The 24,971-nt window shown below is 46.3% G+C and overlaps 1 protein-coding gene across 3 annotated transcripts in view; it reads right to left on the bottom strand.

Moving 5' to 3' along the window:
- The window catches only part of TRAK1 (trafficking kinesin protein 1), a 110,415-nt gene extending 89,484 nt beyond the window's left edge, over positions 1 to 20,931 (bottom strand). For all 3 annotated transcript variants that reach the window (XM_037526811.2, XM_037526815.2, XM_037526819.2), the window contains exon 1: positions 20,669 to 20,931. The gene's annotated coding sequence lies outside the window, so the exon portion shown is untranslated. The remainder of the gene's footprint in view (positions 1 to 20,668) is intronic.
- Positions 20,932 to 24,971: the final 4,040 nt, after the last annotated feature.

The following is a 24,971-nucleotide window of genomic DNA, read 5'->3' as shown; positions in this document are numbered from 1 at the left end:
TGGGCGCTTTAGTGCTTTTGACAGAAATAATGGCAACTGTTATCTTGACCTAAGAATGGATTACATGGCACATTTTGAATTTTGGGCTTCTCCTTCTGTTCCAGATCTCTGGGACCTCTGCCTAGCCCCTTTCTTGTGGTTCCTGCTGATATATGCCTTGAACTTGTTCTGGTGCTTCAGGCCTCAGGCATCCCATTTTAGGTTGAACCTATTTAGCTTGGCATTTCCCTATGAGGGAATGGGTAATTTTCAGAGATTGATTGGGGGAGGGGGATTTGTAATTTAAAATCCATTCTTTTCTCTTTCTCTGTCCTTTAAATTTTCACACCAATTAAAGATATCTTTGAGCATACTAGGAATCTGCTTTCTTTGCCTTTGTGCCCACAAATGGCCTAAATCTTTTAAGACAGACAAAATAGGTTATTTCCCTTAACAGTTTGGGGTCCCTGGGGTTTCACAGGGTGAAACTGTAATATTCTACACAGTGGAATATTACACACCCATAAAAGGCAATAAAGTACTGATACATGCTATGACATGGAGGAACATTGGAAATAGTATGCAAAGTGAAAGAAACCAGTTGCAAAAAACCACGTTATATTCATTTACATGAAATGTCCAGAACTGGCAAATTCATAGAGATGAAAAGCAAGTTGGTGGTAGCAGATGAGGAGTGATTGTTTATTGTACTGGATTTTATTGTGGGGAATATGAAAATGTTCTGGAACTATATAATGGTGATGCTTGTACATGTGAATATACTAAATGCCACTGAATCATACATTTTAAAAATTATACATTTTTTAAAAAATCATACATTTTAAATGGTAGATGAAGAATGAATCTTAACAGAATTTTTTGAAATCTAAAAAAACAAGCCTCCCTGCTGAAGCCCGCAATGAGATAGCACTACACTCACTAGAATGGCTATAATAAAAAGAGACAACACCATGGGTCAGAGAGGACGTGAAGAAACCAGGACCACTATACACTGCTGATGGGAATGAAAAATGGCACAGACACGCTGACAGCAGCACAATTCTGGAAATATGCTAAAACAATCACTGAATGGCTCACATACAATAGGTGGATTTCATGGTATGTAAATTATACCTCCGTAAAGATTTTGTTTAAGTGTCCTTGCTTGAACAATGATCACACCCATGCTCAATTATTTGGGCGATCTGAAATCAAAACAACAAAGGTAATTAAATATAAATGGGGGTACATAAATAGCTATAAATTCTTTCTGTACATTTCCATATGGTAACAGCTCTATCTTCGAGAATTTTTTTCAAAGATGTTCATTGCATCACCAAACACAATCTTTACCTTTAGCAAAAAGGCAGTTTCTAAGTAACTCATCAACTTAAATAAGGAGTATAAAGCCAGACAAATCAATTATTTGTTCATTTCTGGGTAAGGGTTATTTTTGCAGAAAACTAGAATGAGGGTCTGAGGGAACAGTGTTCCAAGCTGAGGGAACAGTAAATGCAAAGACAGATCTGAGGCAGCAGGTGAGGCTATGGTGAGGGGGAGAGAAATAGAGATGAAGGAAGAGATGCCACAGCACCCAGACATTGGGACCATGGCAGGCGGGTTCTGAACTCACTTAGGTATCTGCAGTGGAAAACCACTCCTCCACTAGAACACCACATCTGATCCAGGGACTATACAGGCTAGTCCCACTAGCATGTGGTCAGGCTGTAAGGGCTAGGGTGGGGGGTGGTGAGACGGTTCAGTAGAGTGACGGCGGTGGGAGAAGAGGTTGGATTCAGGAAATACTGGACAGAAAAAACAATAGTACTTACAGATACACTGGATGGAATTAAACATAGTGGAGGGATAAACACTTATAAAGTTAGTGGGGGAGAGAAATTTTGGATTGACTACAATTATGCATGCATTGTGTCTTTTATAAGTAGGATCCATTCTGTGGAATCCAAACTATTATATCAACCTATTAAAATTGCTCCACGTGATGGTGTTAGGTAGGCTTTTAACAACTGTATCATTTTTCCAATCATGAAACTTTTTCAAATTATGTATTGCTAAGAAGAGCTTTGGGGGAGCATTACAACACTATATAACACTTTTCTTAAAACTCCATTATTATTTGCTTGAATGATGATAAGAGAAATAAATACACTTGAGCTTCCTCATTCAAAAAAAATGTATCCTACAAAGTCAGGGCTGGGAGGAGGAAGTGAGTCTGGCCTCCTACAAATTTGTCTCCCCAAACTTTTCTGGAGTTTTGGCACACCCCATAGGGAGGGGGGTTGGTACCATTGGGGATACAGTGGCATAAAAAGGGGCTTTAAAATCCAGGGCCATTTGAGGTCAAATACTTTTTTAAAAAAAATTAAATGTGACTAGCCGGTGTGATTTGTTTGGGTTACTTTTTAGTGTTGGGTAAGCATATAAAGTAAGCTGAGTCACAGAACCATGCCAGCAGTGATAAGGACATTCAAAAGCGCCTGCAGCCCCTCAGGCAAGGGGCTGAGCCAGGACAACAAAAGACAGCATCACATGGTCTGGCCTGGACTGGCTCTTGACGGAGATGTTTTTTGTCATAAAGCGATAATTCTCACAGTGCCCTCTAGGGGGCATCTGACTACAGCTGGGGACACTGGTCACAAATCTGATAGTCATTGGTGTCTGGTATAGGTTTATTTTTATTACCAATAACATTTGTATTGTGCTATCTGTATTTATTTCTTGATCTATTCAACATCTTTTCACACACATACTGGCCATTTGTAGTGCTATGACTGGTTGCTCATACATGTCCTTCTTTATTTTTATTCCCTGAGGGAGTTTATTACTGTCGTAGAGAGAAACTTTATAGTGATTCTTTGTCAAATATGTTGTGGTTATTTTCCACAGCTTGTCACTTACCTTGCACCCTTGCTCATTTTTCATATTTCTCCCGCCTCACTCATACCCCACTCATGCTCCTATCAGGAGTTCATACGCCTGGTTAAGAGGGGAGGCTGTGCCCATGGGGCAGGGGCACTGATAATTCACATATGGATTTTCCTGGGCAAGGGGAGCCCAACGGTGAGAATGAGTACAACCATCACCAGGAAGCAGAAAGCCCTTAGCTCGGTGCTGCACAGGCGGGAGCCCTTTCAGCCCTTGTGAAAAGGAATTCAGGAGAAACTACACCAGGCCTCCCCATGTAGGCAACACACCCAGCCTGGCGTGGCTCTCAGCTCATACGGGGCTGCACATCCTCCTGTGTCCACCCTCCTAGAGCCTCAGGGCCTCAGGGTCCCTTTCCTCTGCAGAGTTGCCTCCAAGTCCCCCTAGGGCCCAGGCCCCATGTCCACTTTTTGCTACTGTGCTGGTTACAAAGTCACATAACCTGCTATCAGGCAGAACACACAAAATTTCTCAAGAGCAAATATATCATGTTACAGCAAGAATGCCTGGATGAAGTTTAATTTTGCACTGTCAAGTCAAATGGGTCCATCATTCTCTCTATAGCTTGGCCTTCTTGTCATGCTTTGGATGACCTTCCCTACCTGGAAAGTACTAGAATAATGCTTACCTCCAGCACTTTAGTGGCTTGTTCTTAAATTTATATCTGAGCCACTGGGTTCTATGGAGCTTGCAGGAGTTATGCAGGGATGCAGCTGTACTTCTTATAAAGACAACAGCAGCCATGCTAGCACTTACAGAGTACTACCATCAGCAATTAAACATCCTAACTCACTTAATCCTCCCCACAGCCCTCAGAGTAGACAATGGCCATTACTGCTACACAGAAGGAGAAGACAAGGCAGGGAGCGGTCGAGGAACTGGACTCATAGCACAGAGCTGGCCAAGCACAGACATGGCTGCAGAGGCCAAAGCCCTGGACACCAGCCAGGGTGCCCTAAAAATCCTCATCTGACCGATTAAATAACTCCTCCTAACTCTGCTTCCTCTGCATTTTCCTCCTCTTCCCAGCTTCCACTCTGAGCACTTTGAGACTCTTTATATGTGCATGGTCAAAGCTTGACTTTTCGAGCCATTTCTGAGACTCTGTCATCATGACACCGTATGAGATGTGACTGATCTTATGCTGTGCTGCCTCCTTCTGGTTCCACTTTCTTGAGGATTTGTGACTTGACTGTCTTTTGTTTTGTAGAATATGTACCACCAGACTCCAGAATTTAGACATTAGGACAGCTTCCTCCAACGGAGCTGGGAATGAAGGATGTTAGGCGGTGTGGAGGGTGGCTCCAGCTGTGAGTGACCATCAATCACCATTCACCCCTCGCACTACGAAAACACCAATTCCCTGTGTGGTTCATGATGTGAAAGGTGAAGGAACACTGCTTTTAAAGGTTCATGTCACAATTTCAGTTCTGCTCCAGAAGGCACAGTATGCACCTCTGGTGGCTTCCCACTATCCACAATCTCCCATATTTTGTAGTATCAAAACCCTGAGTCCCTTGGGAAGACCACATTTCTCAGCCTCCCCTGCAGCAAGGTGTGACCAACCAGGTAAGTTCTAGATAATGAGATATAAGAGGAATTCCCAAGGGCTGCCTTTCTACAGTCTGGAGTGTGGACATAATGGCTGAAGCTTCAGCAGCCTTGATGAGGTAACCTTAAGGATGGAAACCACAACTAGTACGATGGAACTAAAGGACAGGTGGAGTCTCAGCTGCCAAAGACAGTAGGGCTGCACCAGCACTGCAGAGTCTCTCTCTGAATTTCCCTTATGCAAGAGAAAAAAAATACATCCTATCTTGTAAAGGCATTGTTCCATGCAGCTAAGCCTAATCCTTACTGACAAGTGTAGTTACCTTTAAAGTAAGAGGAGGTAAGTCTATATACTTCTGTAATTATCTATAGCAAAAAAAAAAAAAACAAAAAACAACAGGGTAACTCATGTATTCTATTTGTTCCCAGTTCTTGGGTTCATTATTTGAAACGGGGGGTGCAGTTTCCATTTTCATATCATTAACTCTATACACTTTATACGCACTTTCTATTTTCCAGAAACATTTCTACCCAATATTTATAGTTAGACTCTCTGCTGCTTTTGGGGCAGCCTGAGCAGCTGGCAGGGTTCAAGCCCATGTCCTTGCACCTGCCCTCCCAGTAGTCAGCTCTCCCTAGTGAACAGTAGACATCCACCAGCATTAAAGCGTAAACCTGACATAAAGTTAAGTACCAAATCAGGAAAACTTTATTATTAGAACAAAAATGTTGTGAAAACCATTACACCTGCACCTCTACCATTCAGAGTTCCCAACTGTTTTATTGTTAATCTACATTATTTCCTGAACAGGAAATTCTGTCTATAAACGAACAATGGTTACTTTTTCAAAACATCAAATGAGGTCATCTGTATATTAAAAGGTTCCATACTCATCCAAAAAATATTGCCATGGTCTACAATAGACAGTTAAACAACAGAGACGAGACAAAGCCTGAGAATGAAATGACTTCATGCTTGTGCCCGGCTTCAAACCAACACAGATCTCAATCTGAAATGCAGAAAATTACAGAGGACAACCTCCTAACAAAACAACATAAATGAAGCTACATAAAGCTAACACAAAGGGAAAATGTGAAAATATCTCATCAGGTGACACCGTCACAACACACAAACCTGAAGTGTGTGTGAGGCTTACACTTCAACAGCGCCCTGACCACTCAAGAAGACCCCTGGCTCTGCTCTCCACGCTAGGGCTGGAGCTGTCAGAGGCAGCAGAAACCAAGCAGTCACTCTGGAAGCTTATTTCAGCCCTAATAGGGAGATGGGAGCAGACTGCAGGAGGTAGGGGATCACAGATAAAGAGAATAGAGTTTTCTTGGGGGGTGACAAATGTTCTGAAATTGATTATGGTGATGACTGCACAACCCTATGAAAGTACAAAAAAAAAAAAACCCTATCAGATTATACAGCTTCTATGCATGAACTATATGATGTATGATCTGTATCTGGAGGAAGCAGTCACACCCACCCGCACAAAACATGGCCATGTGAGGCCTCCCTGGTGGCCTAGGTGGTGAGGTGACAAGCCTCAGCCTGAGTTCAATCCCCGGCCAGGTTGCTGACCCATATGGCGCAGCAGACCTCTCCTGTCTCGCCCACCTCCCCTCAGCAGTATATTTCAGTGGATCTGCCTGTTCTGCTCCCCACTGGTGGATCCTCTCATCCCTGCACCTCTGACCTACGCCCTAGTTATAAGTAAAAAAAAAAAAAAGAAAAGAAAAACAACATGGCCAGGTGCAAGCAGGGTCACTGAGTGTACCTTCTGCTCCTAGGTGCATTGCGAAATCTCTGGATAAGAGAAACACTTTATGGACAATAAACCTGAACCTATGAGAAAGGGTAAATTGCTTTCCATATCAACTTTGGGAAGCTCCAGGAGTTTCTAATACCCTTTACAAACATTTCTACTGAAAGTGTGTTCAGCAAAATGACCTTCCCTGTCTAGAAACAATAAGCTTTGTCTGTCCTAAGAATTCAAAGACATGAAGCAACTATTTATGGTTGAACAATGCTGACAGGGTGCGGTATTACTGGGCTCACCAATCACCCTTTGAATTGTTTTTGGTTTCCCAACTAAAAAGGGTTATTTCTCTCTTATTGTTAATTTGATGTCCTGATACAGATCAGGCCTTGATACTCTAGGTCAACTACAGTCCACAGGGAAGTCTAGCCCCTCACCCCCATTTTGTTTTGTTTTTTTAATAAGTAAGCATTTTATTGGAACACAGCCACACCCATTCCCTTAGGTACTGCCCACGACTGCTTTTGGCTACAACAGCAGAGTTGGGTGGTTTAGGCAAACCTAAAGTACTTTCTCTCCAGCCCTTAGAGGGAAAGTGCGCCAATGCCAGTCCTGGGCTGTAAGAGCCAAAAGCCTCCCCCACCCCCAGGGAGGCTTCGAGAATCAGCAGAGGTCACCGTAAGCCTCAGCCATGTAAGGCGCACCGGGCACCCGAGAATCTTCTTAAATCCAGGATGTTCATTTTGCTCACAATCCTTCCTTCTCTCCCTGCCCTCCCTGTGCTTCACAATCTATCATTTTGCATCCTGACATTCTGCCAACACCCTGGAACTTGCTTCGGTCAGTGGCAGGTGAGTGGCCATAACTTATCGCATGTCCAAGCAGAGCACGCCTGTGTGGCTGTGTCTGTCCTCTTGAGCTCCCACCCTCTGCCAAGAGGCCCTAGATAGTCTCTGCCCCTTCGGCTCAAATTCCCAAATGAGAGACAGGTGGAGCCGAGCTGAACTGAAGCCAGGCGATCCTAGGTGACCTCTCCCCACCAGTGAGGAATAAATGTTCAAGGAGCCACTGTGGCTTGCCCTGCCTTTCTACGGCAAAACCTCATACACACCCAATTTAAAACCACAAAAAGTACAACCACTGATAGGGGAATAAAGCTCACTGTGTGGGAATGAAATTACAACACTGCCACGATCCCCTACTGTCTAAGCAAGCGGCACACGGCTGCTGTAACACCCTCCCTTACAAAGACAGGTTGTGGCATGAGCGCCAGCAAGGAGCAGATGAGGACAGAACAAAATAAAGCTGGATGGGTCAGCAGGAGAAGGGATGGGGATTTCTACTGTTGGGCACGACTACCATGGCTGCCTTACCTGCCAAGCTCTCTAGACATGAATGAACTCTAATCTAGGGCAGAGGCCACGCCAGTGGCAAGTGCTTTGCTGGCCCACGAGGGGGTGCTGCATCCGCACCTGGATGGGCTCACTCCCTCCGCGCCCGCAAAGGCAGAGGAGCAGGCAGCACAGACTTGCAGATCTTGTCCATTTCTAGTCACTTTTACCAAGCCCGGGGGGAAGTAAGGTGAAACCGAGCAGAAATAAGGTGAAGCAATGGAGTGCAAACCGGCAGTGAAGACAATCTGAACTGCCTGCTAGGGGAGGAGACAGGTCTTGTGTGTTGTCCCTCCTTTGCTCCCTCTCTCCCCAGCGGTCAGGTTACTGCCTGAAGATGTACAGGACTCACAGCCTTCGCTTTGCCCCAGGCCTCATCCCTTCCCATCTAACTCAACCTAAAACTTTGGAAGACTCACCCATCGCACTGCACACAGTGAGAGCCGGCCACAGCTACGCCCCTCGCGTTAGTGCACCCACAGGTTCACCTCTACTGACCCTCCTGCTACACCCAGAGTATCCTGGCGAGCACCAGGAAGCCCCTTCCTGATCACAAGATATACACCAGGCAACTTAAGAGGGGCTGGTAACCCAGAAACCATGGGAAATAAAATTCTGCACTGCTAAATTTCTTTTTGGCAAAAGGTTTTTTCCCCCAGGAGGGATGCTGAAGCTCACCAAATGTTGCTTTTCATATTTATCTAGAAACTGTCTGTGTTGGGATCTCTCCCAGTAAGACCTTATCTTTTTATATCTTTCCAATGGGAGAAGGCAGAACTTAAGTCCGCAGACTTTGCCAATAAACTCCCCACCTGCATACCCTTTTTCCCCCAACCCCCTTGGTCTCAGCTAAGCCATTTAAGAGGACATCTAAAGTCTTGCTGGGTCTCTTGGGGCCTCCCTGGTGGTGCAAGGGGTTAAGCACCACACTGTGAAGCAATCCCCAGCCTCTGCAGCATGAGTTCGATCCCCAGCTGACTAGGGAGCTACCCATCCGGCGCAGCAGACCTCTCCTGTCTCCCCGCTCTCCCCTCAGCAGTGGATTTCAGTGGATCCTCCTGCTCTGCTCCCCACTCTGTCTCTGGTGAATCCTCTCACCCCCCGCATCTCTGGCCTGTGTCCCAGCTCTTGGATACATAAATAAATAAATCTTTTTTAAAAATCACTGAAAATTATAAAAAAAAATAACGTCTTCTGGGTCTCTCCCATGTATACAGGAGGTAGACATGTTACTATTAAACATCTTGGCTTTTTTCTGTTATCAATCTGTCTGATGTTTGTTTGGTTATTCGTCAGCCTAGAAGAACCAAGAGGGATACAGGACAGTTTCCTTTGTGCCCTGAGAGCTGTAACCTCTTGTCTTTACCTAAGAAGTTCCAAAGAAATGTCGCAAAGCTTTACTGTCCACACCAGCCTAGGCCTAACTTGGTTGTAAATCTTTTCTCATTGTTTTTATGGGGTAGGAGGAGGAATAAGAAAAAAGAGGCAGAATGGGGGTGGGGAGGAAAGTGGGTGTACAGGGGCAAGGAAGAGGGTGAAAGAAGGGACACAGGGGAGATAAAGAGACTGGAAGAGGGAGGAGGAGAAGAGGTGGAAGGAGGGACCAAGTGAGGAGAGGAAATCGGAAGACAGGAAGGAAGGAAAGGAGGGACAGGAAGCTGAAAATGAAAGTGCTCTGAGATAGTCCTCTGCACCCAGAATGTCTGCTGGCCCCCGAGACCATACACAGGCAGACGGCTGCGGCCTCTCCAAGGCAGGGTGAGGTGGGCAGGCTGGAGGCAGCTTTACAAAATCCCAAATTCAGCTGAGCCATAAGTAAAAGGAATCACTGCTTATTGACCACCATCCAGGCACCACTGCCGAGGCACCGAGCAGAAAAGACCACACAGGGGACCTACGACAAGCCTGAGGTTCTCCTGGTCATGCCCATTTAGGGATAAAGAAACCAGTTCTGGGACTACAGGGCTTCCTGGAGGTCACGCCCAAACCTCTCGGCTCAAGCCAAGTGCTTCTGGCCCAGCCCCGGGAAGCTGCGTCCTCTCCCTTGGCAATACTGACAGACCACTCAAGGCCGGGCTGGGGTGGGCCACCCCCTGGCACCTTGAGACAGTGCAATGAGCCAATGTTCACTTATTTCCTCTTAAATCCCACGAATGTCCAATAAGATTTCAACAGGCACTAGGATGAGCCTAAGAGACAAGCAAACCATACTTTATTAAAGGGAGGGAGGGAGGGAAGGGGTGGGCAAAGAACAGTTTTACCAGAATAGCTACTCAATGAAGACCCAAGGCAACAGATTCTGGATGCCGAGGCAAAACCACACCCACACTACAAAAATCCTCATTATCTAAGGAAAAGTAGTATATATATGTATATCTATATATATATATGCCAAAAAAAGAAGAAAAAACCAGTTATAGCATGAAACTCAACAACCATCAAGAAATTGAGACAAATACTTGAGACAAATACTGAATGGAAAATGTCTTTAAACTCATTTTTTGTGAATGACACAGAAGAGTCAGTTACTTCTTTTTTTTTCCTTTTAAAGATTCATTTATTTATGCATACAAGAGCTTCAGTACAGGCCAGAGATGTGGGGGGTGAGAGGATTCGCCAGAGATAGAGTGGGAACAGAACAGGCAGACTGACTAAAATATACTGCTGAGGGGAGCAGCGGGCGACACAGGAGAGGTCTGCTGTGCCATGTGGGTTGCTCCCTGGCCGGCCGGGGATCGAACTCGTGCTGCAGAGGCTGTGGACTGCCCCATAGTGCGGTGCTTAACCCCTTGCACCACCAGGGAGGTCCAAGAGTCAGTTACTTCTATAATCAATTAGTAGCTGTTTTTTTTTTTTAAGCGGAGGTCACTATGCAGAAAGTCTGAAAAGACATTTTATTATTTTTCTTCCTCATTTTTTTTTCTAATTGAGACCTTTTGATGGATGCAGCAAGTTCCACCAAACTTCCTAAAGAGCTTCAGTGTTTTCTAAGTATTTTTGTTACAGGGCAGCCTAAGGGAAAATGGGGTGACCCGAGTGTGAGTCTTCATCTGTGTGCTTACAGTGGTCCCGGGGTATCCCTCCCTCAATGCACACACTATCATCCTCACAAACATGCTCCCCTCAGCAATGTATTTCAGTCAATCCACCTGTTCTGCTCCCCACTCTCTCTCTGGTGAATCCTCTCACCCCCCAGACCTCTGGCCTACACCCCACTTCTTGTATGCATAAATAAATAAAATAAATATTTTTTAAAAATAAATTAAATTACAATGCCTTTAACAAATACCAAAAGATGCTCAAACTCCACAGAGAGGAGCAAAGACCCAGACCACATGCACTGCTGCTTTCTACACCTCAGCTGGCAAAGAGCAAAATGTTTCCTAGTGCCTGGGTGCAGAGGTGTGCACCCACATGATCTGAACAATCCAAAAAATCGAACCTCTTGGCAACATCAAAAGTGAAGTCTCAGCCCTCCCTGGTGGCGCAAGGGGTTAAGACACAACCTATGAAGCTATCTGCAGCCACTGCAGCAGGAGTTTGATCCCCGGCCAGGGAGGAGACCCACATGGTGCAGCAGACCTCTCCTGACTCACCCTCTGCTCCCCTCAGCAGTGTATTTCAGTCAGTCTGCCTGTTCTGCTCCCCACTCTGTCTCTAGTGAATCCTCTTACCCTCCACACCTCTGGCCTATATCCCAGTTCTTGTATGCATAAATAAATAAATCTTTTAAAAAAAATTAAGTCTCTTTTCTTTCTAGGAACTCTCACAAGTACATTCGCCACCTATTTGGTAAAATACATGGGAGCACAGGTACATCCTAAGGCCATGTTGTATTTGCAAACTACTGAAAACCTACATGTCTATTAAAAGGAAATTAATTTAATAAATTGTGAGTCTTATATACAATGAATATTACGCAACCAAGAAAAAGAATGTGATAGATGCATGACCACTAAAAAAAAGTCTCCAATACATACAACTGAGTAGAAAGAGGCACAGAATACAATGTTTAATGTGTGTTCTCATTTACAGAAAAAAAATGTTAAGGGGGAAAGGGACATACATACAATCAGACACAGGTCATTTTTTGTTAAGACACACAAGAAACAGTGCCTCCTTGCATGGGAAAAGTACAGGTCTGGAAATCTGATAAACATGGAAAACCTCCAGGTTGAGATTTTAAACTGTGTGCCCTGTGTGCCCTGCTGAATGGGAGAAAATATTTGCATACCATACATCAGACAAGGGGTTGATATCCAAGATCAATAAAGAACTCAAATAACTCAACAGAAAGAAAACAAAGAACTCAATCAAGAAATGGGCAGAAGAGCTAGACACTGTCCAAAGAAGACATACAAATGGCCAATAGGCACATGAAAAAATGCTCATTTATTATCAGAGAAGTGCAAATCAAAGCCACAAAGAGATACCACCTCACTCCCATATCAAAAGGTCCAGAAACAAATGCTAGAGAGGACTTGTGGAGAAAAAGGAAACTTCTCACTTTCTTGGTGGGACTATACACTGGTCCAGGTTCTGTCATAACAGTATGAAGGTTTCTCAAAATATTAAAAATAGATCTGCCACAGGACCCTGCAATTCCAATCTCCAGTATAGACCTGAAGAATTTAAAAGCACAAATTTGAAAGGATATATGCACTCCTACGTTCACTGCAGCAGCACTTACAATGGCCACAGTCAGGGAAGCAAGCTAAGTGTCCAAGGGCAGAGAAGTAGATTGAGAAGATGTGAAATATACATAAACAATGAACTACCACTCAGCTATAAAAAAGATGAACTCTTGTGCCATTTTCAACAACATGAATGGAACTTAAGGGGATTATGCTGAAAAAAATAAGCCAGAAGGAGGACAAATACCAGATGGTTTTGCTCATATGTAGAATATAGAAAAATAAAACAAAGAGTCCAGACAACACCAAACCAAAAACAAATCTTAGAAATCTGCCTAAAACTGAGGCTACCAGAGAGGCAGGGGAAGGTTAGAGAGAAAAAGGCACAATGGATTATGGTGGAGGACTCTGGGTGCCTTGCTGTGGGGCAGTGTGCTAACTACACCCAAAGAGATGGGAGCCCGCATTTCTGAATCACATACAGTCTTGCAAACCAACATCACCTTTAAAATATATTTTTAAAGAAAGAAGATTCATCTGAGGCCTTCTGGCTTAAATGAATGATGATAATGATGCCATTAAACCAGGGAGAGACTACATAGCTAACGAATAAGGCAATATTATATGTACTATGAAGAAATATTCCTAAGTAACATTCTTTTTTAAATCAGGATCAGAGTACATGGTATGTCCCCATTGGTGGGTTCTTTTTTATTTCTTGATTAATTTTTAGAGAACTATGCAAAATGAACAGTGTTACTCTGCATTGGTTTGTTTTGGTACAATTTCAAGTTTTACCACTTACATATATTATTTTCACAAATTGAATACCCTCCTTGAAATTACTTAAAAGATTTCAAACAGAGGCCCAAAGGACTCTCTTCCTGTGATCTGTTGGCTGTTCTGGAACCTCAGCAGAGAATGGCTATTTCATGTGGAAGAAACAGCCTACGAATCTTCCCTTGGGAGAAATGATGACTTCCGACTACGGGACAGAGGTTGAGGTAGTAAAGTATGGAGAAGAGCAGCTGGCTAGTTACTCCTTTTCTGCTGTCTTGTTTGCTGTCTTATATGGGCATTGTTAAGTCAGATTTGTGCCTCTCCACCGTGAATAAATTTGTAACCAAAAAAAAAAAAAAAGAAATTACTTAAAAGAGGAAAATCCACAATGAAGGCATTAAACTGCAATCAGGTCAGAAAACAACACTGCTGGGGTTAAGCCCACGGACCCATGTTATGAGAGAGGACGAGGCGCAGGACTCTGCGCCCCACGAAGGTGCCCAGGCCCGGCAGGGCTGTGCTGAGTTCCCAGAGCAGAGCCTGGAAGCCTGCCAGACAGGGCAACTGCTCAGCCTTGTGAGGTTTTGTGGCTGCTAATTTTAGGTGTCTGCTTCCTAGGCCATGGGGTACACGTTTGGGCCAACATTATTCTGAGTGTTTCAGTGAGGGTGTTTTTGGATGAGATTAATATTTAAATTGGTAGATAGAGTAAAGCAGACTGTCCTCCCTAAAGTGAGGGGTCTTATCCAATCCGTGTTGAGTCTGAGGAGAAGAAAAAGGCGGATTCTCCCATGAAAAAGAAAGGATTCCCCCCGCCTGACTGCCCTCAGCTGATAGTAGCTTTTCCCTGCCTTTGGACTTGAACTTGAAGCACAGGCTCTTCCTTGGTTGCAAACTTGCTGGTCTTTGGACTGGAAATAGAGCACTGATTCTCCTGGGTTTCCAGCTAGCTGGCTGCAGATCCTGGGACCTGTCAGCCTCCATAATCATCTAAGCCAATTCTTATAATAAACCACTGAATTCACTCACATCATATGCATACGGACTGAGGGGAAGCAAAATGAGCTAGTGGCCCCTAAAATCACTTATAGCATGATCAAAAGGCAGAGATGAATGTTTCTGTGCTTTTTTGCTTAAAATTAAATGTTAGCTCTAGAAATCAGCACAGATAGATGGATAAATAGACAGAAACAGAATCTCTATCTACCCCACTCTCTATCCTATTGTTTCTGTTTCTCTGGACAGGCCTGGCTAGTCAGGATGTATGAAAGCTGATTTATTCCAGGCCTAATCACAGTTATAAGGTTTCCATTCCTGATAATTTCAGCTTGATTTGCTCACATTTGTCAATGAGAGCGGTAGTGAAAGGACACAGACAGGTTTCTGGCTCAGCATTTCTCCTGGGGCGTGAATCTGAGTTGCCAGTGAGCTGTGCGGCCAGGGGACACCCAGGCCCGCCTTCCAGGCCCGATCCTGGCACCTCCCTCAGTGAATCCCAGGATGGGCCCCCACAGCACACCTGGGCCTAGGGCAGAGGCCCATGCCTGGCCCCTTGGTCAGCAACTGCCCCAAACCCTGGTCCCCTGGTCTGGACACAGTGAAATGAGAACTGAAGTGATGCTCACCCACTCACCCCCACACCTGTAGGTCAGATTAATGTAAATCCACTGTGAAAACCGAGCAGCTGAAGGAAGGACATGGGGAATGCTCTCCACGATGAGGATCAATGTTTTCAAGTCCCTCCAAAGCACCTCTGAGTCACTCTTTAATTAGATTACTCTTTAATTTTTTTCTGATTATGATTTATTATTTGCCAGCATCCTAACATGGTTCTAAGTGGCAAAGAAGAACATGTGATACATTAGATCCATCAAACATTTGTTTCTAATTCAGAACAAAATCTAATTAGGTGGAAGATAAAAATATATCCAGCACCTGGAACTCTACGTCCCAGCTTGCATGTTAAGAATCTTACTAATTCATTTTAGTTAAAATGATTTATGTCAAATACCTTGTGTGATAAATATCCTACCCACTTGCCTAATGAGGAGGAACTGAGAGGAAGAAAAGATCAATTGGCAAGGCCCCCAAATCATTCATGTTTAAAAGACCAAGGTGAATGATTTTGTGTTTTTGCTAAACACTAAATGCTAGCTCTAGAATCAGTATAATAGGCATCGCCATTGCAAAAACAAGTCAACTGTTAAACCTAGGAGGCCCCACTCAGAGAAGGAGAAGGAAACATTTCCAAATTCCAAGCTTAGATTAAAAAAACAAACAAACAAACAAACAAACAAGGCCTCCCCTAGTGGCCCAGCGGTTGAGCGCTGGGTTGCGGGGCTGCCCGCAGCCTCTGCAGCTTGGGTTCAATCCCCGGCCGCAGGTGAGGGTCCCACACGGCGCGGCGCGAGGGACTTCTCCTGCAGCGCCCGCTGCTCCCCTCAACAGTGTATTTCGTCACTCTGCGTATTCTGTTCCCTGCTCTGGCTCTGGTGAATTCTCTCACCCTCCCGCGCTTCTGACCGTACCCAGTGCTTGTATGAATAAATAAATAAAATAAATCTTTAAAAACAAACAAACAAAAAAAAAAACACAATGCTCTAGGTTCTAATTCATGCTTTCACACCATGTAAAAATGGGGGCTGTCCATTCTTTTCTGTTTCATTTAGCCAACTAAGAATAATTTAGATGATCAATTTTGATGGGAAGTAGATTACAAATTTTTATACTGGATAGCTATTAATCAGCGAGACCTTAAATTTATTTAATAAAAGAAGTTCATAGGGGTTTAACTCAGCAAGATTTCAGAGGATAAATCATTGAGTTTGATGACTGAAATGAGGGATAGAAAAAGAAATGAATCCCAAGTGGCAGCCCCACAGGGAGCCCACAGGCAGGACTGTTCCTTTAAGCAGTCATTCACACCTCCAGGGCTCTAGGGCAAGCTCTCCTCAAAGACCCCCCAAAATGCTGTCCTCCAATAGATGCTGGTTCAAAACAAATATGGAAAAAGCCTGAAGATGCCTGAGCCACACACACAAACGCACGTATTCACGCAGCTCCATCACCTCTCACCTCCAGAGTCTAATATGTCTTGAAACCTAAAACTGACTTGAAGGGGACAAGAGGAGCTCACATCTCTTAGGAATTTAATGGTCTGTGGCCCAGACAGCCCTTGGAAAACAGCAGGACAGAAACCAGACGGGTCACCGAGTGTCAGAGTCTGATCAGCTGGGAGGAAGTGAGGAGCACTGAGGAGGGACGTCTGCCCACAGCAACGGAGACGAGCTGGAGCAGGGCTGATTAGCAAGCTCTCCATCACCGGGGTGTGGAGGGAAGGGACAGGGCCACTAACATTTAGTCAAGAAAAAGAAGGAAGGAAGGACAGCAAAAGTGGGATGGGGGAGGGAGACACAACCTAAGTCTGTTCTTCACCTTTTCAGAAATTCATTGCTGACCCGAGACACCAGCCAAAGTTCTAAGAAACCAGGATAAAGTCAGTGTGAGGAAAATCGCAGCCCTGGAGAGGCCAAGGAGAACCGAGAGGGCCTGGTCAGCTGTGGCAAGGAATGGTCACGGGAGAGGTGGGCGCCGGCAGGCCTGGTCCCAGCGCAGAGCTGCTGCTCCCAGCCCCCCAGCTGCCTCCTGAGCCTGGATGCGGGGACGGGACAAGCGCGAGCAGCCTCTGAGGTCTCTGCCTCGTCCCCACCACATGACCAAGGACCTCCAGCCACGCAGAGCGGAGCCCAGCCAGAGAGAACCCCCTTCTCCTGGGTCTTTTCTCCTTTCTGGCTGTACCACCAAGGAAACGAATGGAGATGCACAGCGAGACACTCACCACAGGAGTCTGTTCCCATGAGTTTGTCTCGGCAGAGTCCTGGCAGAGGCTGGGCCCTCACAGGCTGCCCGAACTGAAATGCCACTGCCATGTGCAGAAACCAACTCCAAAGGCAGTTCAGAGAGAAAAGGGATTGTCCATGGAGCGCAGCCCAGGAAGCAGCTAGGCTCCGCCGCCCGCCCGCGCCCTCCTCAGCAGTTTTCTGAGCTTGCTTGTTGGGGCAAATCCTAAGGCTGCGAGCTGCCCTGGGAGCACAATGGGTTACGTAACTCCAGGCAGCCTGGGCACCCTATCAGCTCATCGCGTTAAACTGCCCCAAACAGAAAATGACACTCCCAAAAATGTGATATCCCTAGAATGGGGGAGCAGGCCTTTGTGATGGGCACTTGGGTTGGCCATAAAATTATAGAGGAACAAGAAGTCTGTTCATCTTGGGCTCAAGGGGAGCTGGGGATGGAGAACTGATCAGAAGCTGGAGGACAGGTGGTCTCCCAGGACTGCAACTGGCCAAGCCCTTGGGACCCACACACACATTCTTGGGGATACTCCTGATCTCTGCAAGAATGTTTTCATTCAATGCCTTCCTCTCAGTGACCACCTGATGTGACGTTCAGCAGTTGGTGCTCTGAATGACTTGGTGGCCCAGCACCTTACACATGTAACAGAGCCTATCTTTACAGCCCTGTTTACCAAGTCACTGCCAAGGACAGTACCAAGCTCTGCTTCTCAGCTGTCTGCTCCATCAGTGTCTGCTACAGATGTCCTGGCAAAGAACCTCCAGTCACCCCGTCCTATAGGGTTTGATGATTCAGCACTGCATTCTGCCATTTCTTTGCCCCTGGTTGTCACGTTCAGAGAAAGTGGAACTATTTTAACGAGCTGGATGTTTCCTGGACTTGCTGGCACAGACACCACACTAGATCCCAGGAGCTAATTCACATGTATGGACAAGTGAAGAGGCATCTGGGATGATGCCTCTTCCATGAAAGCCTCCTGGTCCTCCCTGTCTTTTCCCCTCCAAGGCTCAGTGAGGCACTCTCCCTGGTGTGCCCCCGCATGCCCCTGATTAACTACCGTGCACAGCCAATTTCTACTTGCTCATCCGTCTCCCAACTGGATTGCATTCCTGGGTGACAGAGAACATGTGCCCTGGGGTCAGGATTAGATGCAAGTCCTGCCCATCAGAGCTAAGGACCCTAGGTAGGATGCTGAAGCTTTTGTGATTTAGTTTCTTTACTTGTAAAAGGTAATAAGCAGCACCCACTTCATGGGGTGCAGTAATAACTAAACAACACAATTTATTCTCCCAGCTAATGTCTGCTAAACACTGGCCACATGCAGGTGCCATTTCAGTCACTGGGTGTGCTAAGTCCTCTTTCCGGGGGAGTATATCTTCTATCCCGAGATTGGCAGACAAAATACAAATGCATAGTAATTCATGGCTGGGGAGGAGTTCTGTCTGGGGAGAGAGATAAAGCAGGAAAGCGAGATGGCAAAGATAGGTGGGGAGATGGGTCACTCTTATGTAGGGCGGCCACAGAGGACTCTAATGAAATGCTACTTGGAGAAAGTGAGGAGAGAATCAGGAGAACATCTGGGGTTAAGGCGAGCCACGATGGAGGCAGCAGAACGCCGTGAGGAGAGATGTTCCTGTTCTGTCCAGGATTAGCGGGGAGGCCAGGTTGCCTGCAGCAGTGTGGATGGAGAGGGGACAGGTTGAAGGCAGGTATGGGAAGCCACTTAGGCCCTTCATAGGTCAGCTGGATGGGAGCCCACCAGAGGGTTGGAGCAGAAGTGAAACCACTGACTTGGTATTTAAAATCCGCTCTCATGGCTGGCTGAGGACTGGACTGCACAGGGCTAAGTGTGGAAGCAGGAGGCCTGATGCGAGGGCCGCTGCAACATTCCAGACCTGAAATGAAGGCTCTAGGATGGGGGCGAGGGGGAGGGCTACAGAGCTGAGTTGCAGCTGAGCTCTGGACAAACTCTGAAGAGAAAGCCACCAGACTTCTAAGCAAACTAGGGTGTGAAAGAAACATAGAGGTCAGGGAGGCTGCTAGGCTTTTGATCTGGGCAATGGGAAGTTCAGAAGTTCCATTTACAAAGATTGGGAGGACCACAGAGATGCAGTGCAGTTGGAAGACAGGAGCTCGTTTTTGGCCACCTGAGGCTGAGGTGCCTGTGAGGCATCCAAGTGCAAACGTATGTGGAGCTAGGCTGACACAGCCTGCCTTAGGGGAAGCAAGTCTGCAGACAGGAGGTGGACAGTGGTCAGCACTGAAGCAGATTTTAAATCCCAGGGCTGGGTTGAGGTCACTTAGGATGTGAGTGTGCATGAAGAGCAAAGGGCTGAGCCCCAGGGTTCCTCAATACCCCCAGGCTTGGGAGGCACAGAGGAGCAGCCAGCAAGGTAGGAGCACCAGGAGAGCCAGCACCAAAGCCAAGGGGCAGAGAACCTCCAGGGGAAGGGAGGACAGCAGGGTCAATGCCTGCTGAAAAGGCAAGCCAGACCAAGGCTGAGGCCGCACCCCTGGATTGAACAGGGCCTTCAGCACTGGGGGACATGGGGGTCAAAGCCCACACCTGTTGGGTGCAGGAGAAGGGAAAGTGAAGTCAGCAAACATTGGAGCAGAGTCACAGGGCACTGCCTGTGCAGAAAGCAGAGCCCAGAAGGGTTCCTTTTAAGAAGGGAGAGACTGTAGCATGCTTTTGTGCTGACAGGAAAGATCCAGGAGCAAAGGAGGGACAGACAATGTAGCAGGGAGGAAGGATGTGGGAAGTGTGTCCTCCAGGAGCACACAAGCAGGGTGGATATTGCACAAGTGGAGAGACGGTCACTGGGCTGGGGGGTGGGGGCCGGTAGCTGGGGGCTCAGCATAGGGCCTGGACACCCACACTGGGGACAGGCCCCTCTGTGCCCCATCGTACTCAGGAAACCTCTAACACACCAGAGGTCCTGAATGCTTAAATGGGAGACAGAATGATGAAAAGCTACTGGATGCAAATTTGCATATTTTAAAATGTCACTGGGCATTATTTCAAAGAGGCAAACAATGCAGACTAAGTGAGAACTAGGGCAAACTTCGGCCCGAATGAGCTGGATTTAACTATAATTATGCTCTTCGTTGCTATTACACACACCACCTGACACCACCTCCACTCAGAGCCCTCCAAGCCCTTGTCTCAGTGTTCCCTTGGGAAACAACAGGAGCTGGAGCAGGCGTTCCTGAGCAGTGGGTATCTTGGGAGGACCGGAGGCCATCGCCCTGGGACACTGGGAAGGTACGTCTGACTCAGGCATCTGTAAGAAGTGATGTCTGCAAACTGTGACAGCGCTCGGAGGGTGGGGGGCCTACATGCAGCTTCCCACAGCGCCACTGTGTGTTACTGTCATTATACCTGCCTGACGCATGAAGAAAGCCTCAGTAGAGGGGCAGGGGGCTAAACCACACGGAGCGTCACCACTGCTACGGGTCAGGCATGCTGCCTGGGGGTTCAACCTCTTCAACCTCCACAGTTCTTTGAGGTGCTGTCTTCATCTCAGACAGGTCAGTGAGTGACACATGTCACAGAATTATTCACTGGCAGAGCCATTTCTGGGTGGCAGGTCTCACTATCCCAAAGCTCAGACTCTTGGCATTTTGCTGTTAAACTCCCAGGCCACCCCTGGAGAGCTGCTCTCTGAGGCCCACTCCTGTGGCCACACCAGTCTCCAGTCCTTCTGACTTATGTCCCCTCCCTCCCACCATTCCTCCACCCGTCCCTGGCAGTGGAAGGTCCACGTACCGGTGATGGTGCAGGCATCCCGGTACCCTCTGTAGCTGGGAGCATCTTCCACAGCCTCGCTTATGTAGAGCTCCTCAGGGAGGCCCCGGCTGCAGGCTAGGACTGCATGGTTGCTCGCCTCCGAAGGGGGCACGGAGTTGGCCGAAGTGTCGTCGTGCAGAGCTGTGGCGTCCAGCTTGGCAGGTTTCACGGGGAGGTGCCCACTGCCATCGGGGGCCCCGCTGCCGGAGTTTGGGGCAGTCGGGTAGACGGTCCCCGTTAGGTCTGGCACACCAGCAGGGGCTCCTTAGAGGGAATCTACAGGGCAATCCAGAGAGAGGAGAAGTTACTCAGAGTGTGTGAATCAAGTGGACGAAATCCTGAGAAAACATGGGTGCGAAGAGGATGTGAATTCAGACTGCAAGTCTGCCAAGTGTTTCCTTCGGGCCACAGTCTTTCCAAACTCCTCAATAAAAGAGAGGCAGTGAGGTTCATTCAACCATCAGGTATCAACACAGACCAATATGGAGTGCGTGGTTCTGTCTACTTACTGCAGCCAGAAGCACATGAAGAAACTGGACCACAGTATTGTGAAATGATGACACCTGACCTGACACAGGGCTATCTGGGCCCCTGCCTGCCACACCACGTGCAAGAAGAGCTACTTGTGCAGGCTGCGGAAGACCCCCGGCAGAGCACTTCTATGGGATTTACATGCATTTCATTTGTATACCAAATTATGCAAGATGCGATGTTTTCTATTAAACCCCTTCAACAGGTGGTCACATTCTTAACTCTTAGGAAATTTTAAGACATGCCCCTACCTAAGACAGCAGGAAGAAGTTAGGGGACTCCTTGAAGAATAGGGTGGAAACTACAGACCTCATTCTAAAAGTCATATGCCCAGTATCAGGAGACTCTGCCCATCCTCAGGCAGCAGGTCAAGCCCAGTATGCTAAATGAAGTGAGCCAGTCAACCGAAAGGTGAATGCTTTATGACGCTACTTATATGAAGCAGTTAGGACAGTGAATGCAGAGAGACAGAAAGCAGATGGGTGGTTGCCAGGGGCTGATGGGATGGGAGTTGTTTCCTCCCAGTTCTGCAGCTGCAAAGGGATTGGTGCAACCGTGTGAGTGTATTTAACATGATGAGGTAGACACTTAAAAATGGTTAAGATGGCCAATTTTCATGTTGTGTTTTTCTTCCCAATTTGAGAAAAAAAAAAAAAATTACTACTGTGACCAAAAAAAAAAAAAAAAAAGTCATGTAATGAGAATTAGACTTCACACATCATGAGGCATGAGGAGTATGGGTACGAATACGCACAGCTCTACGTCGTTGTTTGAACTGGGGTTGGAGATGAGAGAATAAGTTGGAGTAGTTCTGCTCTGCTTAGGAAGACTTTGCCAGTTGCTGCATGTAAAAAGTGTACTGTGGACTTCAAAAAGCTGCTGAGCGTGTGTCCTGTTGAGGCTTGTGTGAGCCTTTGTGATCGTCTCCAAAATGTGGTTTTTTAGAAAAGATCTCATGCTTGCTTGAATTGTCTGTTTTATAGCAGTATATTTCTGGACCGAGTGCATGGGCACTCTAGACTGGAGCAAAGGAGAGACAGAAGCGGTGATTTAGGCAACTCCCTCATTTTATGGGCACTGAAGCAGAAGCCGTGTGATGCAAGCTCAAAGTCCTCCCTGAGAATCGCTTGTTTCAGGCCTTTTGTTTGACATATTGACTTGAATGGAATTTTCTTACGCGTTTAGAACAACAATGACAATGTGCAAAGGGGGGAAATCATTGCAAATTTCTGTGAGAGGATCAAATAGAATGCACCTATTCACATTAAAGGAGGTCTGAGTGAGGGCTCAACCTGGTCTTGGATGTGAAGACCTTTTACCATCAATATGTGTCACCTACTATCTGTCTAGGGAATCTCTCCATGTTGACATCTTCATACCTGCTCTGCAACTTCCTTCTCACAGCTGCACTGATGACCTCACCTTAACTATTGCAGTTAAGCTGTTCTTAGCATTTCACTGTGATAAACCTCCCTGGCCCTTGTAATCTCTGGCCACAGGGCACACACATCTGGTCAGGCTGTCCTGAATTGATCCTCCTTATCTCCCACCCATGTAATGCATAAGATCCTGTTTCCTAGAACTCTTGCCAAATTGAGCACGGTGAGAATTTTTAAGTCTTTCTCTGGTAAGAAAATGTTTGGCTCACTATTAAGGTTCCTTGAAAAGTTTGGTGTGTGTTTATAGAATTCTTTTTTTGGGAAGGGAAGGAAGTTTTTATATCCTTTCCGTTTTTCTTTTGAACTGATTACTTTAGGTTTGGAAATCATGTGCACTGTTGAGACATTATTGATTTCATTGCCATTTTTGCTTCGGCTTGTCTTCCTCACCTTTGAGCTCTTTATACGGCTGTTCATCAGTGGTGCCTGAGGGGTGTCCTAGGCAATGGGGGTCTTTAAATTTTTAAATACGTGACAATGTCTTTGCATAAGAGTAGCTTAACTGGGTCACCTCTGGAGGTCTTCAACCCCTCAGGTCCCTGCTATTCAGTGTGTTTTGGGAATTCTGCCTGAGGGTTCCAGGCTTGTTCTTGTTAGGCCATATTCATTAGTCTGTATTTGAATCACTGACTAGATGCTACATCCAGTTTAATCTCTGGGTACCTTTCATTTCACCAGGCATAGATAGGTTCCCCTTCCCCACAGCCAGTATATATTTATTTGTCTGTTTTAATGAGAGCAGAAATTTTATCACCCAGGCTGAGTTTATTCATAATGCGAATGAACTCTTGTTGAGAAAAATGTCATAGACTCCCAGCTAAAGTTTTCTTTCAGAATCAACTATTTGTCCCATGTTAGGGAAAATGTCTGTTAAATTTTCCTTGCTTTGGTTTTCTATCTTTCTTTTTTTTTTTTTTTTAATGAACTGTAAAGTATCATTTTCTAGAGCAGTAGTTCTCAAACTTTCTGGTTCCCAGAACCCATTTAAGTTACTGAGGACCACAAGGAGCTTTTGTTCTTATGACTTATATTTATTCATATATATTATATTAGGAATCAAAATAAACCACAAGGATACAGCAGCATGCATTCCATTAACCAGCCTTAGAGCAAGAGCATCATCACCCATTGGAGAAAGAGAGCAAAAGTGTCTTTGAAAATATCAATAGTTTTGACCTCGTGGACCCTTTAAACCAGTCTCAGGGAACCCCAGGGGTCCTCAGACCAAACTGTGAGAACTGTAGTACTAAAGACTATTTCTCAAGTTTCTGGCTTTGTTCATTAAGCTAGGAGAAGTAACCCCTAAATGTCCTTAAGTTTGCATAATGTGAACACTACTGTGTAACGCACAACCGTAACCATACTACTACCTTTGGGAACTGTGGGTGTTCAAACACTGTGCCCAGCACTTTGGAAGTTCCACTTAATACCACCCGCTGCCACGACCTCCCTCTAAGCTGGGTAATGTTACAAATCCCATAAAACAGTTGAGGACAGGAGGTTCAGAGAGGATGGGTAACTTTCCAAAGGTCACAGAGGTAACAAAAGAGCGAACTGAGAGGTGAAGTGGCAGCAAGAACAGTTCTTGGCCCCTGGTTGCTTGCCCTGTGTCTTGTCTGCCCTTCACTCTCATGTACACAGGCATTGGGGAAGCTTCACACGGGGTTCAGGAGCAAAGCCACTGCAGCCTGGATGCTCTCTGGCTCCAGCAAACCCGGGCACACCAAGCAAAAGGCTTCTTTCAGGCAGAAGAAAGAAATGAGGCCTAAGCAAAGTGAGAGCGGATGGCCTGGGAGATGAAAGCGCCTCTGTTTCCTTTACTGGATTCTGCTTGGGGAGCCTGCAGGAAGACGGAGGGATTTTTCTTAGCAGAGGAGTGAGAAATTCTGCAACCTGGTCAAATTTTCAGTGAAAGAGTTGCCAGGAAAAGAAGAGGGAGAAAGTACACACGGGGGCGGGCTTTGCATTTGAGCTGAGAGATTATTACTTCTGCTGGTGCCTGAGGCACTTGGCCCAGATCCCCTGCCTCTCTCTTCTCAGCCCTGTGGTCACCCACTCCAGCCCCCAAGTTGTCAAAAGACTGTGTGACAGGCGGCTCCCCCTTACTCCAGTTTGTTGCTGAATTCAACTTTGCTGACAAAGCACATGTGTCCTATTCCTAAGCCTTTCTCCCAGACTAGCAGGTGGTTTTTGTGGCTTGGTACCTCGGAGACCTCGGAGTCTCAGCCGTCTCCTCTGAACAAAGAAGGGACTGAGTGAGCATCAACAAGTCACCTTTCAGTGAGGTTGCACCAGAAAGGGCAAAATCAGGC

Source organism: Talpa occidentalis, unplaced genomic scaffold (assembly GCF_014898055.3).
Source record: "Talpa occidentalis isolate TD23 unplaced genomic scaffold, MPIMG_talOcc4v2.1 talOcc4.10, whole genome shotgun sequence".
Lineage (NCBI taxonomy): Eukaryota > Metazoa > Chordata > Mammalia > Eulipotyphla > Talpidae > Talpa > Talpa occidentalis.
This window is presented reverse-complemented; position numbering and strand designations above follow the sequence as displayed.